Source organism: Mesoplodon mirus, assembly GCF_964341445.2.
Source record: "Mesoplodon mirus genome assembly, chromosome: 14".
In the NCBI taxonomy this organism is placed as follows: Eukaryota; Metazoa; Chordata; class Mammalia; order Artiodactyla; family Ziphiidae; genus Mesoplodon; species Mesoplodon mirus.
This window is the reverse complement of record NC_138990.1, coordinates 48,567,698-48,585,361: the sequence shown is the minus strand read 5'-3', so window position 1 is coordinate 48,585,361 and position 17,664 is coordinate 48,567,698. Positions and strand designations below refer to the sequence as shown.

The 17,664-nt window shown below is 46.0% G+C and overlaps 1 long non-coding RNA gene across 1 annotated transcript in view; it reads right to left on the bottom strand.

The window, feature by feature from the left end:
- Positions 1-555: 555 nt before the first annotated feature.
- Positions 556-17,664, bottom strand: part of LOC309815799 — a 29,438-nt gene continuing 12,329 nt past the window's right edge. Inside the window, exon 3 of the long non-coding RNA XR_014295935.1 lies at positions 556-734. This is a non-coding gene — a long non-coding RNA (uncharacterized lncRNA). The remainder of the gene's footprint in view (positions 735-17,664) is intronic.

The following is a 17,664-nucleotide window of genomic DNA, read 5'->3' as shown; positions in this document are numbered from 1 at the left end:
CACGGAGCAACTAGGCCCGTGAGCCACAACTACTGAGCCTGCACGTCTGGATCCTGTGCTCCGCAACAAGAGAGGCTGCGAGAGTGAGAGGCCCGCGTACCGCGATGAAGAGTGGCCCCCACTTGCCGCAACTAGAGAAAGCCCTCGCACAGAAACGAAGACCCAACACAGCCATAAATAAATAAATAAAGAAAGAAAATAAAAATAAAAATAAAATAAAAGTGATGTTTTCCAAGAACTTTAATCACTGGGCATATACAAGAATCATGTTAAGAGAAAAAAGTGGGATTCAGAACTGTATACATAAATTAATTATAATTGTGAAACTATATGTAATACAGATGTGTGTGTGTGTATAATATATAATAGAAAAATACGTAAAAGACAAAACCCTAAATGTTAATAGTAGCTGTGGATTATTTAATTATGGGTTTATTTATTTATTTCCTTGTTTAATCCTTTCTATATTTTCAGGTTTTCTTGTCAAATTTTAAAAATATATTTTAGGGGAGGGAAATCTGTTTGTATAAAGGGCACTCCTTAAACCCCATCCAACCAGTACCCGCCACGCAGGCTGATGTTGGGCTCCTGGCTCACCTCGTTGGTGTGTGGCAGCTGAGTCCACTGTTCCTCTTGCTCCAGCCCGGTCTTCTCCATCTGCTTCTCCAAATCCTGGGCCAGTTGTGTGTGTGGCTCTGCGGGTCACCAACTAATCCTGCAAGTCACCTGCATCACTGAAAGGAAGCAAGACAAATGCAAGTTGCAGTTTCTCCCTGAGGGGCCCAGTTCAGTTTTGTGGGTTCCAGTTTGTCCTTTTCTCCCCTACTTCACATCTATCTTTCCTTCCCAACTGCTGGCCGGGGGGACTTCAGGCCCAACACTGGATGCAGAAACGACTTTATGTAGACTGCTTAACCAGATCTGCAATTGTGTGATGCCTAATTCTCCCCCAAATGTCTTTACTTGATATCACTCATCGTGGCTCTGCCTCTCTGATCAAACTCCAGTGGATAAAGTGAGGGGTGCAGGGACACAAAGATAAACCCCAGAGCCGGGCTTTGATCCCAAGGCTCTCCAAAGCCCACCTTCTTCCATGACAGTATGTACCCCCTCTTTTAATGAACATTCAGGGTAATCTGTTCTACAGGACAATTGGCCCAGTTTCTGCAGCAAGTCAATAATATGGAGGAAGAAATATGGGTGAAAAATAAAGGAGGGTGGGGACTGCATGACTGCCTGTAAAAGAATTAAGAGACGGAATACCCAAATGTGATGTGCTGACCCTGTTTAGATCCTGATTAGAATAAACCATCTCTAAAGAGATATGAGAAAATTGGGGAAAACTGATTAGAGACTAGATATTGGCTAATCAAGAAATTACAGCTCAGAGCTTCCCTGGTGGCGCAGTGGTTGAGAGTCCACCTGCCGATGCAGGGGACATGGGTTCGTGCCCCGGTCTGGGAAGATCCCACATGCAGCGGAGCGGCTGGGCCCATGAGCTATGGCCGCTGAGCCTGCGCGTCCGCTCCGCAACGGGAGAGGCCACAACAGTGAGAGGCCTGCGTACCGCAAAAAAAAAAAAAAAAAAAAAAAAGAAATTACAGCTCATTTTGCTAGGTGTGACAAGGACATTCGGGTTCTGTAGGAAAACTTATCGTCTCTCAGATGTATCCTGAAATGATAAGATGAGGCGGAATGAGGCAGCAGCAGCACAGTCCCCGGCAGTGGGGCCCACAAAGTTAGCAGCAAGTGTCTAGCAGGGACAGCGTCCTGAGCAGCCCGTTCCTGGGGCGGGGTGTTACCTGTGCCTCACCTACCTGGATGAGATTCTCCAGCCTCCCCATCAGTTCTCTGAGTTACCTTCTTTCCTGCTGTAATAGTTTCCTATCGCTGCTGTAACAAATTACCGCAAACTTAGTGACTTAAAGCAACACAAACTTATCTTATAATTCTGGAGGTCAGAAGTCTGAAACAGGTCTATTGGAGATAAAATCAAGGTGTTGGCAGGGCTGGAAGCTCTAAGGGAGGATCCATTTCCTTGCCTTTTCTAGCTTCTAGACAATGCCTTTTCCTGCATTCCTTGATTCATGTTCCCTCCATCCTTCTTCAAAGCCAGCAGTGGAGCATCTTCAAATCTCTCTCTGACCTTCCCTTCCAACGTCACATCTCTTTCTCTGACTCTGACCTTCCTGCTTGCCTCCTATAAGGACTCTTGTAATTACATCAGGCTCACCCAAATTATCCAGGATACTCTCCCTTCCCAAGATCCTAGATTTACTCACATCTGCAAAGTCGCTTTTGCAATGTAAGGCGACATATTCCCAGGTTCCAGGGATTAGGACATGGACATCTTCCAAGAACCATTATTCAGCGGACCACACCCTCCAGTAAATTCTTACTCTGTTTCAGAAAACCAAGAACTGTTTACAACTGAAACCTCTGACTAGCACAGCCACAAAACTTGGAAGTGTTAGAGCTAGGTAGGGCTGGAATCTGCTTTCTTTGAAGAAAACAGGACCTACAGAGATTCAGCTCAACAGTAAAGAGAGTCTTTACCATCCAGGATCTCGCAGACCTGTTTGGCTCCCAAAATCTTAAGTCTCTCCAGCCAGAAAGGAACTTTGCCTGCCCAGTGTGTAACCACAGAGCAGTCTTGCAATCAGTGTCTCTGGAAAAGAAGCACACTCAGATTCAATAATCCTCCTTCCAGGAAACTATCCCGAGGAAATAGAGAATAGGGATGCACTGTGACATGCTGCTGGTGATGTCATCAGGGCCCAGGGCACTGGAGGCTGCAGAAGGCAGGATTTCTCTACCATGTCCAGGCAGGCAGTTACAAATGCAGATTCCAGGGCCCACCCCAGACCTACTGAGTCAGACTCTCTCATGTGTGAGGCTGGGAATCTGAATTTTAAATACTCGGTCCAAGTGTTTCCTCTGCACTCTAAAGTTTGAGAAGTCCGAGGGAGTAGAGTTGTTCTTCCTTTCCACACCCTATGTGCTCAAATCTGTACTATATCTGACATCGATGCCCTTTGGAGGAGGTGCTTTTCTCTTGCTTTTTTCCCATCACCTGTGCTCCTGCCCCTGGAATGGGCTGACATCTGAAGGCTGGACTCCCAGGCCAGCTGCCTGCCTTCAAGCTATCGTCCCCCTTAGTCTCTCGCCAAGTGGCTGCCAGTTGGCTGCCATGGGCAAAGGGCAGCTGACTCTCAGGCTGGGGTGAAAGGTCAAGGGTGCACCCTGCTTGAATAGACAGTTACCAGCCCATCAGGGAAGCTCACACAGGGCACCCACATTGGGGCAGCAGTGGCCTCTGCTGGACACACAGCCAGGAAAGGCCACCTCTAGGTTGACCCAGGCTTTGCACTATGATGGCCTCAGCCCACTGGGAGCAGCTGGATGGACATGAGATGGATCTGAAAGCCTGAAGCCACACCAGGTCACATGGCTGAAGAGATCCCTTTGCAGGAGAGTCTGAAAGGCCTGCTGTGCCTTTGTTCCAAGGAACTGAGTGTTTTACAGACTCTCACAATCCAGTTCAATGCACGTTTGCGATGTGCTGAGCACAGGGGTGGGAACTGAGGCACAGACAAGGGGAAGGGTAGGTCTCGTTCTGCACGTTGCTCACACTCCTGCTGGGGGTCGAGACCCACACGTGTGGAATCACGGACTGGAAGGCAGAGCTGGAAGGGGCCTCCAAGAGCTCGTCAACCCTCTCTCCCCCATTATAAAGAGGAAACTGAGGTCCAAAGAGGTCAAGAGTACAAGGACTAGAGCCAGAGTTGGTGGCAGAGGCTGCACTGGGTGCCGCAGGCAGAGAAAGGAAAGCGACACCAATGAGGGCTGGGAATGGCGGGGCAGGGGGGCCCGCTGAGATGGCATCTAAATTGAGTTCTGAATGAACGGGAGGAAACAGGTGAAGGACAGTGGGGAGGGGGAATCCAGGAGGCAGGAAGAGAATGAAATAAGACCTGGGACCTTGGTGCCCACTGAAGTACTGGAAGAGAGACCCCCAAGGAAGGGTCAGATGCATAATTTGGGGACCCCATGCAAAATAAAAGTGCAGGGTCCCTGCTGGGTTAGGAAAGTCATTCTCCCCTTCCACAGCTGAAGGGCTACCACCTCAAGCCACAGAGGCCAGGTGACCGCAAGGGATTGCAATCCTCACAACCAGACGCACTTGTACCTCCATCAGGGGTCGGCAGGAGGTTCTAGGCAGGCCACCCATGCCAGCCCTGAAGGAGGATGGCTGCTGGCAACCCCACCCTGAGATGTGGCGGGGTGGGAGCGGGGCATGTGCCTGACTATGACCTTCCTCATACCCGTAATCAGGTCCATGGGTCTGTCCCTCCAGTGAGACCTGGTCACCCCCTGGGCAGAGAACAGCAGTGGTTGCAGGAGAGGGGTGGGGAGGGGCAGGCAGGCAGGGCCTGGAGCCCCAGGGGACAGGGAAGAAGGTCCCCGGGAGGCGGCAAGGGGAGGGACCATGAATGAGACCAGGCTCCACTGTCCCATCAGACTTCACTCAAAAACACAGATTCAAAGACAGAATCATTAAGAATTTCAAGACAGCAACTGCAAAGCATTAAACCAAGAGTGGAAGGACCCTTTAGGAGTGCGGGGCCTTGTGTGACTGCACTGGCCACATGTCTATAAAGCTGGCCCTGCCCAGGGGACCTCGCCTGCAGCCCTCGCCTCCATCCTAGGGAGCTCTGTCCGCAGCAGAACTAGTCACTAACAGCAGTCAACACCCAGTGAACAGAGAACGGAAGAAATGAAACCAGAAGCCAGCGCAGAAGCTCAGAGGAGGCAAAGTTGAGGGAATGCAGTACAGACAGAGAGAGAGGAAGGGAGAGAGAGAAAGACTGTATGTGACAGCCACCAGGGAAAAAACGTGTATTTTAAAATTTTTTATTGAGTATCTTCCGCTTGGGCTAAATGGTGTCCTATTATTATTACTTTTTAACAAAAAGCCCTATTTTGATTTTCCATCCCAGCAGACTGTCATTTTACATTCAAAACTACATCAGTACCATAAAAACAAACCTGTGGATGTTTGTTAGTAAACAGTTTGGGGGAGCTGTAAAAATATTTTCAGTTGGTGAACACTTCTTATAATTTTAGTCTAAATAAGACTATCCACAAGAATATAACATTTGTGATGTTCTCCAAGTTTTAAATGTCAAGTTAAAAAATAGAAGTACTTTTTTGTTTTAAGCTGCCTATATTTACAAAGCACTGTTTCCATTGCATTGTTTACAAATGCCTTGTTATTTGATTCCTATGTCAGCCCTGTGAGCTAAGGGTCAGTGCCTGCCTGCTGTACAGACACTTACCTTAGAAAGTGCACCCCAGGCCTGGCTTTAGGTCTGAGCTCTGAGACCTAACCTCTCTGCCCTCGGTGTCCTCATCTGTGAAATGGGAACAGCTTAATCTCTCATATGCTATCATCAGGTGTCATGCTAAATGAGTGTGTGTTGGAGCCCTGGTGTAATGGGTGGTACAGGGCAGACATTCAAGTGGTAGTTTTTCATTAAGTCTCTTAAATTCTCCCCTAAATCTTATGCAGGGGGTATGATCATCTCTGTTTGTTAGTGCAAGGAGAAGAAGGGACCTGGTGAGCAGAACTTCAGGAACTGCCCTCGGGGCCGCCTGACTCAAAGCCTGGGTTGTCTCCACTACCCCACACCCGCAGTAACCCCCGCAGGTGCTAATGTCCCCACTTCAAACGTGGGAACTGAGCTTCAGGGAGTGTAAGTGATAGGCTCAGGGGCCCACAGCTCATAAAAGGAGAGGGGTCACCTTTAGACTCTAAATCAGAGACAAAGAAATGCATGTGAAGCAGAAATAGAGAACAGACTCGCGATTGCCAAGGAGGAGGGGGGTGGGGGAGGGATGGATTGGGAGTTTGGGATTAGGAAATGCAAACTATTATATACAGAATGGATAAAAAAACAAGGTCCTACTGTATAGCACAGGGAACTATATTCAGTATCCTGTGATAAACCATAACGGGAAAGAATATGAAAAAGACTAAAAGAATGCATACATATATATATCAATACATAAATGTATATGTGTAACTGAATCACTTTGTTGTACAGTAGAAATTAACATAGAATTGTAAATCAACTATACTTCAATAAAATAAATTTTAAAGAAAGAAAATAGCAAGACAGAAAGAAAGAAAGAAAGAAAGAAAGAAAGAAAGAAAGAAAGAAATGCATGTGAAGTGCTTAGCACAGCTCCAAAATGATAAGGAGGAGGGAAAGCATGGGAGGCAACCCCCTCTCTGCCACAGCTGCCTCCCTCCTCCTGCTTTCACCACCTTCAAGACACAGGTTATTGTTGGGTGAATGGAAGGCACTGTGACATTTCCCCTCTTTCAACTCTGGGCCATACTTTGTCATCCAGTCCCACAGCCACAGCCCTGGAATTACTGACCCCTTAGCCCCCAGCATGATGTCCTGCCACCATCCAGGCACTTTCATTTCAGGGTGACATTGACACACAGATCTGCTAAAAATAAGATCACGCTCCTATTTCAACGGGAGCATTGCAGTGGTGTATGAGCCTGCTAAGGAGCGCCCCCTCCTGGCCCCTGGTCAAACGAGGGAAAGCTCTTTCGTGTTTGCAAGTTAACAAGTGCTTAAGGCAGCCAGTATGTTTCTTTTCCTACACCTGGCCTCACTGTAATCCCACCCACTGGCCACTGCTACCAGGAAACGGTGGTGACCAGAGGCAAGATCTGTGAGAGGCATTTTTCAATCTATCAAGAGATGAGAACTGGCGTCTCCTTTTTTTTTTCTTAAATAGACAATATGTTTTAGAGCCGTTTTAGGTTCACTATAGGTTTTAGAGCCGTTTTAGCAAAATTGAGTGGAAAGTACAGTGGGCTCCTGTCTACCCTATGGCCCCCCACATACACAAAATTCCCCCATATCAACGTACCCCACCAGTGTGATAGATTTGTTACAATCAACGAACCTGCACTGACACCTCATGTTCACCCAGAGTCCATAGTTTACATTAGGGTTCACTCTTGGTGTTGTACACTCTGTGTTTTTTTGTTTGTTTGTTTTTTGGGGGGGTCTTTTTGGCTGTGCCACGCAGCATGCAGGATCTTAGTTCCCCGACCAGGGATTGAACCCGCACCCCCTGCAGTAGAAGCACAGAGTCTTAATCACTGGACCACCAGGGAAGTACCAGTGTTGTACACTCTGTGGGTTCGGAAAAACTGTATAGACATGTAACCATTATTATGATATCACACAGAGTATTTTCACTGCCCTAAAATCCTCTGTGCTCTGACTATTCATCCCTCCCCTCTAACCCCTGGCAACCACTGATCTTTTCACTGTCTCCATCATTTTGCCTTTTCCAGAATGTCATACAGTATGTGGGCTTTCCAGATTGACTTCTTTCACTCAGTAATAGGTATTTACACTTCCTTTATGTCTTTTCCCTCTACTTATAAGGATACCAGTCACTTTGGACTTAGGGACCACCCTAATCCTGTATGACCTCATCAGATGTAACTTGATTACATGTGAAGACCCTATTTCCAAATAAGGTCATGTTCACAGGTTTCAGAGGTTAAGACTTGAACATATCTTTTGGGGGGACAGAATTCAACCTATAGCACAATGTTTTCCCCATTATATTAGCTGCCTCATCTGAAACAAGACTAAAATGTCAAATGCTTCATTCAGGCATTATTTGTTCTCAGTTCTGCTTGAAGACTTCACACTATGGCAGAAAGAAATAAGAGTGGTCCTTGAGCTGTGGGTTGGCATCCCAGCTGTACACTGCAAGTGACTATTCTCATCTACTTGCCTCGGTTTCCACATATGTAATTATAAGGAAGTCAGACTGGATAGGTAGTAAGGTCCCTTTAGATCTTGATTTGACTATAATGACAAAAATCTTATATAGCACTTATGTCCAAATTATAGCTATTTTAACCCAATGCAATAAATATTTACTCAGCGCCTCTATGTATCCATCTCTAATTATATTGCATTTTCCACAACTAGATATGTTCCCTAGGGCAGTGATCATGACTAGCGCCTAGTGTGGGCTCAGGAAATGCTTGTTAAATAAACAGGAACATAGGAGACAGAGATTAGAGTGTCAGATTACGTTGACACCAAGTGTTGCAAGTGTTTATGCCTTGTTTCCCCAAAGGGAGTGTAAGCTTCTAGTGGACAGAGCCTTCCTCTGTTATTTACAATGCCCGGGGCAGGGCTAGAGGCAGTAGAGATGCACCACATAGTTTAACACCCTCCCCCTTATTCATTTTTACATAAACACATAAATGTGATCACATCATACTTGTTGGCTCTTCTTTGTTATAGTTCCTTTTTGTTTGGTTCCAACTTTCCTCTCTCCCCCACCCTCTCTTCAGCACCTACCACAAACCCAAATCCTGCCAGGGGTAACTGATATTAACAATCTTGTATGTCTCATTCCATATTTTTCTCCATATATGTAGACTCATATAGAGGCACATATTCATGTACATAAGTACTCATGTCATAAATGGGGAGGTTGTTTGTCATGGTTTTATATGATAGGATCATATTTTAGATGCTTTAAAAGCTAACATATTTTGCTTTTCTCATTTAATAATAATACCTGGTGGAACTCTATCCAAGTCCACTGGTATAACTCTAATTTGAAATTTTAAGTGAATGCACATTATTTCATGGTACAAGTGTACTGTAATTTATTCAGCCATTCCCTGGCAGATGGGCCATATGTGATTTGTTGATCACTTGAGGAAGAGAGCTGCCGAGAATTCTCTGATCTTACTGACAAATTATGTTGTCCTCATTTCCCACCCTCCTCCCCCTGCCCCTGAGGCGTCCACATGGGCCTGCCGGTACTTGGAGTTCTGACTTCTCCCATTGAATCGGAATCCACACGGTTCTCAATATTTCATCTTAATGGGATCCAACGCTTTTAAAAATGGAATCCAGACTTCCTGGGCTGTTTCCAAAGGAGATGACTTTTTAACTTAATGCCATCAACCCTGCTAATCTCGTCTGAAATCTAATCAACACATCAGACAAGGGAAGAAAATGCTGTTTCTTAAGTGAAACAGAACAAATCTTCCACAATGAGATGTGTCTCCTCTAGATAAGGAGCCCTGAAATGAGGGAGGGGCAATTCCCAGGAGCCCTAAATGGGCTGAGAGGCAGGTGAAGGAGGTGGTCCTTGCAGGGAGGGGCAGCAGAGCCTGACCGGGAGCTGGCCCTCCAAGCTGAAGCCGCTCTGCCTGGTGTGGGGGGGGTCCTTCCCAGCATCTCCAGTCTTCGGTTGCATCAAAAGAGCAACAACTGGGGCTTCCCTGGTGGCACAGTAGTTAAGAATCTGCCTGCAAACGCAGGGGGCACGGGTTCAAGCCCTGGTCCGGGAAGATCCCACATGCCGCAGAGCAACTAAGCCCGTGTGCCGCAACTACTGAAGCCTGCATGCCTAGAGCCCATGCTCTGCAACAAGAGAAGCCACTGCAGTGAGAAGCCCGCGCAACGCACCGAAGAGCAGCCCCCGCTCGCTGCAACTAGAGAAAGCTCGCACGCAGCAACGAAGACCCAACACAGCCATAAATAAATAAATAAATAAATAAAAGAGAGCAACAACTAAATTGATTGTTGAAAACTTTTTTAAAGTTGTAAAACATAGCCAGTACATAAGAGTATATGAAACAAAAATGTTATGAAGACTTTCATGAATAAACGACCATCTGTGCGACCACTTCCAGGTCAAGAAACAATATTACCTGCACTTCAGAATATTACCCCCTCCTGTCCTTTCTGGTAACAATCCTTCACTCCTCCCTAAAGGCAGCAGTGTCCCAACTCTCGTGAGAATCATCTCCTTGCACTTGTTAAAAAAAAGTGACATTTTGCTCAATATTTTTTTTCCTTTTCTTATTGAGTTATAACATACATATAGTAAAATGCAAAAATCTTAGTGATTTTTTTTTTTTTTTTTTTGCGGTACGTGGGCCTCTGTTTTGACCTCTCCCATTGTGGAGCACAGGCTCCAGATGCGCAGGCTCAGTGGCCATGGCTCACGGGCCCAGCCGCTCTGCGGCATGTGGGATCTTTCCGGACCGGGGCACGAACCCGTGTCCCCTGCATCGGCAGGTGAACTCTCAACCACTGCGCCACCAGGGAAGCCCCTTTAGTGAATTTTTGCTTATGAATATACCTGTGTGATCACTACTCAACTTAATATAAACATATCATTCAATTAGTTGAAGGCCTCAAGTGCAAAGACTGAGGTTTCCAGAAGAAATTATCCCCAAAACTGCAACATAGAAACCCTGTCTGAGTTTCCAGCCTGCTGCCCTGCTGAATTCAGACTCAAGATTGCAGCATGAACTCTTACCCGGGCTGACAGCCTGCTAGCCTGTCCTATGGACTTTGGACTTGCCAGCCCCACAATCAAGTGAGCCAAAACTTCTCTCTCTGGCTCTCTCTATATATATACATATACATGTGTGTGTGTGTGTGTGTGTGTATATCTCCTAACTAAAACATTCACTTCATCTTTCAAGCTTTAATTTTCTCATCTATAAAACAGGAAATAATGGAATCGATCTTGTAAAGTTGTTATGAGGATCAGATATAACACATATAAAACTTCTAACACAGATATTTAATGGGTATTTAATAAATGGTTATTTATAAAAACAAAAACAAACACCTAATTTGTGTCAAGTAGATCCAGAAAGTGATATCTGCCCACGTTAAAGAAAAAGTAGAACCAATGAGTACAAAATAAGTAATAGTCTCTCTCTCAGCCCAAAGAAAACTACTGTTAATGGTGGCTTGTATTTCTTCCAGAAGTTTTTTATGCAAAAACATATACAAACAGAATCAAGCTGTATCTATAGTTCTGAGCCTTAGTTTTAGTTCAAAATATGTAACAAACACCTACAAAACTGTCTCCACATGGTCTAGATTCTGAGCAATGTCCTGATCAAAGAAATAGCCACGACAACCAAAAGGTAATTAAAAACGAACTCAAGTTCATGTTCATATTTTTTGAACCACATGAAGGATTTGTCTTAGAAAACCCTGTTTTTTTTTTCTCTCTCTCCTATTCTCTTGGCTCACACCCCTGAACTATCCTGCATTTCATTCTCAAATTGCCATGAAAAACTTCTCCCTCAGCGATGAGTCTTGTTTCCTCTTCCCTTTCTCATGATCCTTCCCTCCTCTCACATAGGAAAAGCTCACAGAAACTTCCCTGGCAAGACAAGACCCCTCAGCTTCAGAAAGAGGAAGAAACTGAGTCTTCTTTAGAGGTGGGAGGGGAAAGGCTGGTGACAGGACAACAACCAACATGACAGTGTGCCAGGTGCCAGGCACTGTAGGTTACCTGTATTTAGTTCTCATGCAAACCCTACAAGATGGGTGCTGCTCTCACTCACATTTTACAGCTGATACAAGCTCATACAAGCTAAGTAGCTAGGTTAAGGCAGTTGTAATTTAAATAGCTGGCGTGTTGCAGAGGCCAGGGTCAAACCCATGACATTAGAGAGATTCCTACTCACATGCTAATAGGTTTTGTCCAGTTCCCCTTCCCTTCTGCTGATTTCTTTTGTGGACCTTCCCAAGAGGATGTCCAATGTCTAATAATGCCTCCTATTAACGCCCCCTGTTTACAGGCTAGAACCTCCCTTTCTTACATGATAATCTTCTTAGGACCATATTTAATTCCTCTCTGGGGATTCTTTGGGTACTGCTGGCTGGAGCTGAATGAGTCCATTTTACCTCCTTCTCACATACTAGGCTGGGGTTGGAATGGCACCATGGCAGCAAAAATCTTTTTTTTTCAAACATCTTTATTGGAGTATAATTGCTTTACAATGGTGTGTTAGTCTCTGCTTTATAACAGAGTGAATCAGCTATACATATACATATATCCCCGTATCTCCTCCCTCTTGCGTCTCCCTCTCACCCTCCCTATCCCACCCCTCTAGGTGGTCACGAAGCACCGAGCTGATCTCTCTGTGCTATGCGGCTGCTTCCCACTAGCTATCTATTTTACATTTGGTAGTGTATATATGTCCATGCTACTCTCTCACTTCATCCCAGCTTACCCTTCCCCCTCCCCGTGTCCTCAAGTCCATTCTCTACATCGGCATGTTTATTCCTGTCTTGCCCTTAGGTTCTTCAGAACATTTTTTTTTTAGATTCCATATATATATGTTAGCATACAGTATTTGTCTTTCTCTTTCTGACTTACTTCACTCTGTATGACAGACTCTAGGTCCATCCACCTCACTACAAATAACTCAATTTCATTTCTTTTTATGGCTGAGTCATATTCCATTGTATATACATGCCACATCTTCTTTATCCATTCATCTGTCGATGGACACTTAGGTTGCTTCCATGTCCTGGCTATTGTAAACAGAGCTGCAGTGAACATTGTGGTACATGACTCTTTCTGAATTATGGTTTTCTCAGGGTATGTGCCCAGTAGTGGGATTGGACAGCAAAAGTCTTAATGATACCTTTCAATTCCTAGTCCCCTCAAGCTTCAACGCCTTAGTTATGGTAAGGAAAAGGAAGTGTGGGGAGCAAGCAGCCTTTCAATCCCTATTTCTCATAATCTATGTAACTACGAGGCCTATGTGGGTTTTTAACTAGGTCCACCAATTCTTTGAAACTCCTCTCTCCAAACGGTGGAATCTAAACCTCCCCTGGAGTACAGGTTAGACTTAGTGACTCACTTCTAACAACAACAACAACAAATGTGACAGAAGTGATACTGTGTGATTTCCAGGGTTAGGGGCATAGAGAGGACACGGCACCTGCGTGGCTCTCTTGGAACCCTTGTTCTTGGACCCGGACACCATATTCTGAGGAAGCCCAAAGTACATGAAGAGGCTACATGTTGGTTTCCTGGCCAACAGCCCAGCTAGGGCTTCAGCCTGTGGTCAGCCTCAACAGTCAACTGTGTGAGTGGATGAGCCTTCCCATCATTCCAGCCCCAGCCTTCGCTCCTTCCAGCTAAAGCCCCAGAGTCGGTGGAGCAGAGGCAACCCCTCCTCACAGTGCTTGGCCTGAATTTCTGAGCCCTGGTACCCACAAGAGATAATAAATTATTATTGTCTTAAGCAACTAAGTATTGGGCCACATTGTTACACAGCGATAGGCAACTAATGCAAAGCCATTTCCAATCTCATGGTGAAATATCTGAAGGTGACTGATGGGAGTACATTGTTCTCACTCCTTATCTTGCCACGTGGAAAGCAAATTAGAGACTTATACTCAGTTCTTGAGAGTCCTGGGCAGGGGAACCTGCTTATCCACACCCCCTGAGACCTGGAACATCAGGGATCTGTCCTCAAAGGGTGGAGCCACACCGGCCTGGACATCAGACCTGAGCGCCATTTTTTAGTCCTGCTTTTTGCTGGCTGCTAGAGTGTCTTCTCTTTCTTCCTCAGCTCACGGGCACTCACATTCAATGGTACCTCAGAGTAACATTGAGGGCCAATACCCTGTGGTTTACTCGTTTTTGGCTGCATATCACTGTCCCAGGAACTCAGGGAGGGCATGCATGAATCCTCGTGCCTTGCTCTTTGGGTCCCAGACAGAAAGCACACTGCAATCATTTTGGGAGATGTCAATGCTCCCCAAGTCCCAGCTGTAAGGTTATGAATTTGATGTACCCATCCCAGTTGCTATCTACCCTGTCATATACTTATTTCAGAGAAGTGAGGGTGACCTGTCCGCCCAGAAATGCTCTCCTGCCAACGCTGCTCTGGGTGGGGCCTTGGAAATGCTCACATGGGTGGGTGGCGGCATCTCCCTGCTCTGGTGTGTTTATCCTCGTCCTCTTTCTGTAGCATGTTCCAACCCCTTCTTAAACATTTCCTCTTCTCCCCAGCATAGGGCTCCCTGTGCATCTTCCCAGTGGAAAGCAGTTCAACCCTGTGCTTCCCAGATATTTGGTCCCCAAGGCAGTGGCTGGTGGGCAAGCAGGTTGCTGGTCCTGAACTAGCCTGACCAGCCAATTCCGATTCTGCAAGGGAGTCTCAGAGACTTCCTCCATTTAGTGACTCACACAATCGTTCTCCACTTGGAACAGCCAGTTCTGAACCATGCCATCTCCCAGAAATTGTAATTCCAGTCTCATCCTCATCTTTACAACGTCCCTTTTGCTTTCCAGTGGTGTTCCAGGAAACTTGTTCATGCCGGGTTCTTCTCTCTCTCCCCCTTTCAGGAGGCCAGGATACAAATGCAATTTCAGCTCACATCCAGGGATCTGATTTTAATTTAAGATGCAGCTGGCCTGCTCCTTAATTCCAAAATGCTTAACAGCAATCTCCACCCGCAAGTTGTAACACTCACAAAGCCACCCACATGGTACAGTTTTAGAGCTGTGTAACCATTAATGAAATACAGTGTATTGTTCTACTTCATTTAATTTAATGGCTGCATCATGTACCATGGATGTACCATAATTTGTTTAACTAATCCCCTATTGAAGAACATTAAGGTAATTATTATTGTTATTAGACGAGCAGCTGAACCTTGGAAACACACTCTTAAATGCTTTCCCTCTGAGGAAAATGAAGAAACTGACTGTTTCTTATCAAACTAACCAAGCCCTTGGAGATTATTATACCCCAGCCTGAGATTCACTGGCAGCCTTAGAGGCTGTTACCGATAGGAGTGGGCCACTCAGGGTGTTGGAGCCAGAAAATGTTGACAACCAGCACAGCCTTTGAAGACTAAATTTTCAAATCAAGGACAAACCTCTGAAAGATCCACTGATGAAAAAGTAACCAAACTTCCTTGTATTTTCCTCTGATTATAATCCTTAGGACCTTCTTTTACCCAGCCACAGAATATGTCTTCTTGAATATGCTTATGGGTGATGTCTCTTCCTCTTAGATGTTCAGAAAGGCCTGCTTGCTGTATAGGAGAGAAGCCAAGAGACTCAGGGTGTCTGCACAGCCACAGCCCCCCTCAGATGACGGGAGGCTCCTCACCAGCAATGCGCCCTGTTTTGTGTCTTGTGAAAGTGCTTCGTAGCCAATGACAGCCACATTTAGGCAGACAAGAGAGAAGGCCTGTGAGAGCTCTCCATCCATGAGAAACACTACACTGGACTGTGGCAAAGAGACCTAATCAGAGCCCAGGCTTGATGGGGAGACCACAGGTAGATGGTGTAGAAGCAGGACGGCTGTCAGCAAGGACCGATGAGCCAGACAGTCCTCTAAACGCTTTACATGTTCTGACTCTTTCAATGTCATACTATCCCTATGAGGTAAGCACTATGATCTCCATTCTGCAGATGAAGATGAAACTGTGCAACTCAGATTTGGGACTTGAAACCACGCGCCAGGACTCGAACCCAGCCAAAACCCAGATTGGGACTTGAACCCATGGTCTTTTTTTTTTTTTTTTTTTTTTGCGGTACATGGGCCTCTCACTGCTGTGGCCTCTCCCGCTGCGGAGCACAGGCTCCGGACATGCAAGCTCAGCGGCCATGGCTCAAGGGCCCAGCCACTCCGCGGCATGTGGGATCTTCCCGGACCGGGGCACAAACCCGTGTACCCTGCATCGGCAGGTGGACTCTGAACCACTGCGCCACCAGGAACCCATGGTCTTTTAATTTAGATCAGACACTTGGTCTCAGGACTTAATGAAGCTCGGGTTCTTGATTGCTCGTCACAGAAAGAATTCAGTGAGAGACAAAGTGATAGGTAAGAAGTGGATTTATTTAGAGAGAAACACACTCCACAGACAAGACTGTGGGCCATCTCAGAAGGTGAGAGCGGCACCAGGGTATGGGGTTGTCAGTTTTTATAGGGGTGGGTAATTTCATAGGCTAATGAGTGGAAGGAGTATTCTAGCTATTTTGGGAAGGGGCGGAATTTCCAGGAATTGGGCCACCGCCTAATTTTTGACCTTTATGGTCAGCCTTGGAACTGTCATGGCACCTGTGGGTGTGTCATTTAGCTTGCTGATGTGTTACAGTGAGTGTATACTCAGGCTCAAGGTCTAGTAGAAGTCAGCTGTCTGCCATCTTGGACCTATTTGGTTGTAATCAGTTTATGTCCTGTCCTCGGGCTATGTCATTATTTTAAAGGTTGTGCCCTGCCCCCTTCCCTCCTGTTTCAAAGAGAATGAAGCTCAGAAATGTTACACAACCAGCTCAACGGAAGTGCCCAGTGGCACTGAGATCTGGGCCCCCGAAGTCTGACTCATGTTCCTACCATGACACTCACTGTTTTTCATTGTAGTTGAAGTAGAAGCGGCCACAGTGAGGGGCCATCAAGAGTAGATAAAACAGAGAGAGAGGTTTTTCAAAAAATATTATTATTTTATAAATTTATTTATTTATTTTTGGCTGCATTGGGTCTTCATTGCTGCCCGCGGGCTTTCTCTACTTGGGGCAAGCGGGGGCTACTCTTCATTGCAGTGCATGGGATTCTCATTTTGGTGGCTTCTCTTGTTGTGCAGCACGGGCTCTAGGTGCACAGGCTTCAGTGGTTGTGGCCCGCGGGCTCTAGAGCGCAGGCTCAGTAGTTGTGGCACACTGGCTTAGTTGCTCCGTGTCATGTGGGATCTTTGTAGACCGGGGCTCGAACCCATGTCCCCCGCATTGGCAGGCGGATTCTTAACCACTGTGCCACCAGGGAAGTCCGAGAGAGAGTTTCTTGACTGTCAGGGGGACTAGAGTTGGGAACTAAGGGGAAAACAAGGTGATCAGGTCACCAGGACAGCCATTGGTCCTGAAGGACAAGGAACCCTTGTTCCTGAGCTCCAAGGGTGGGTGGGGCACAGCTTTGCTGTTTCTCAATCTCCTTCTCAGATCACATTAGGCCTCAAGAAACTGGAGCCAGTCTTTGTTCCCTAGGGCTTGAAAGAGCCTATCTAACTTGCTTTATTATGTTAATTGTGCAGATAACCATTATAAGCTAAATGGTCAGAGAGAAGAGAAAAAAAAAAAGATTAAGGTAAATAAACCAGGAGCTCGAGTGCCCAGCGGAGCAGCAGATCAAAAGACAAAGGAATTGCCGGTCTTGGGACCCTAAAATCAGACAAAGCTCCCTCTGTAATTACAGGAGTCTGTGCATCAACACTACTGCCAATTTACTCTCCACTGTTTCACAGGTTCAATAGTTTTTCATGTCCTTTATTTATTTCATTGTCACATCCACCCTATGAGGCATGCCAGATAGGTATTACTGCAGATGAAGAAGCTGAGGCCCAGGGATGGTGGGAATTGCCCAGGGTCATGCAATTTGATTGCTGCAGAGCCAGAACTGGAACCCATGGTTTCCCAGTGGGCGTGGAACTAGGTCACAGCAGTTCTTGAGAAGTGACTGCGTGCATCTCTTCCCAACTTCACGTTCAGCAGCAACGCTTTGGTAGCTTGATGGAGTATTTACACCATGGAAACAGGAAGCACTAGAAATCCGGGCTCCCTGACTCTCCCTGCCACCTACCAACACACCACTGAGTTATCCCACTAATGTTTCAAGTTATTGCTGTAGAAATTGTTATGGCCCTTAAGATTTCAGTTGATGCATAATAACTGAGGTAGGAAACGGCTGTATTCCCAAACTCTTCAATCCCCACTTTGTGGTAGCAGAAATCATAACTAGCATTTATTTTAGGG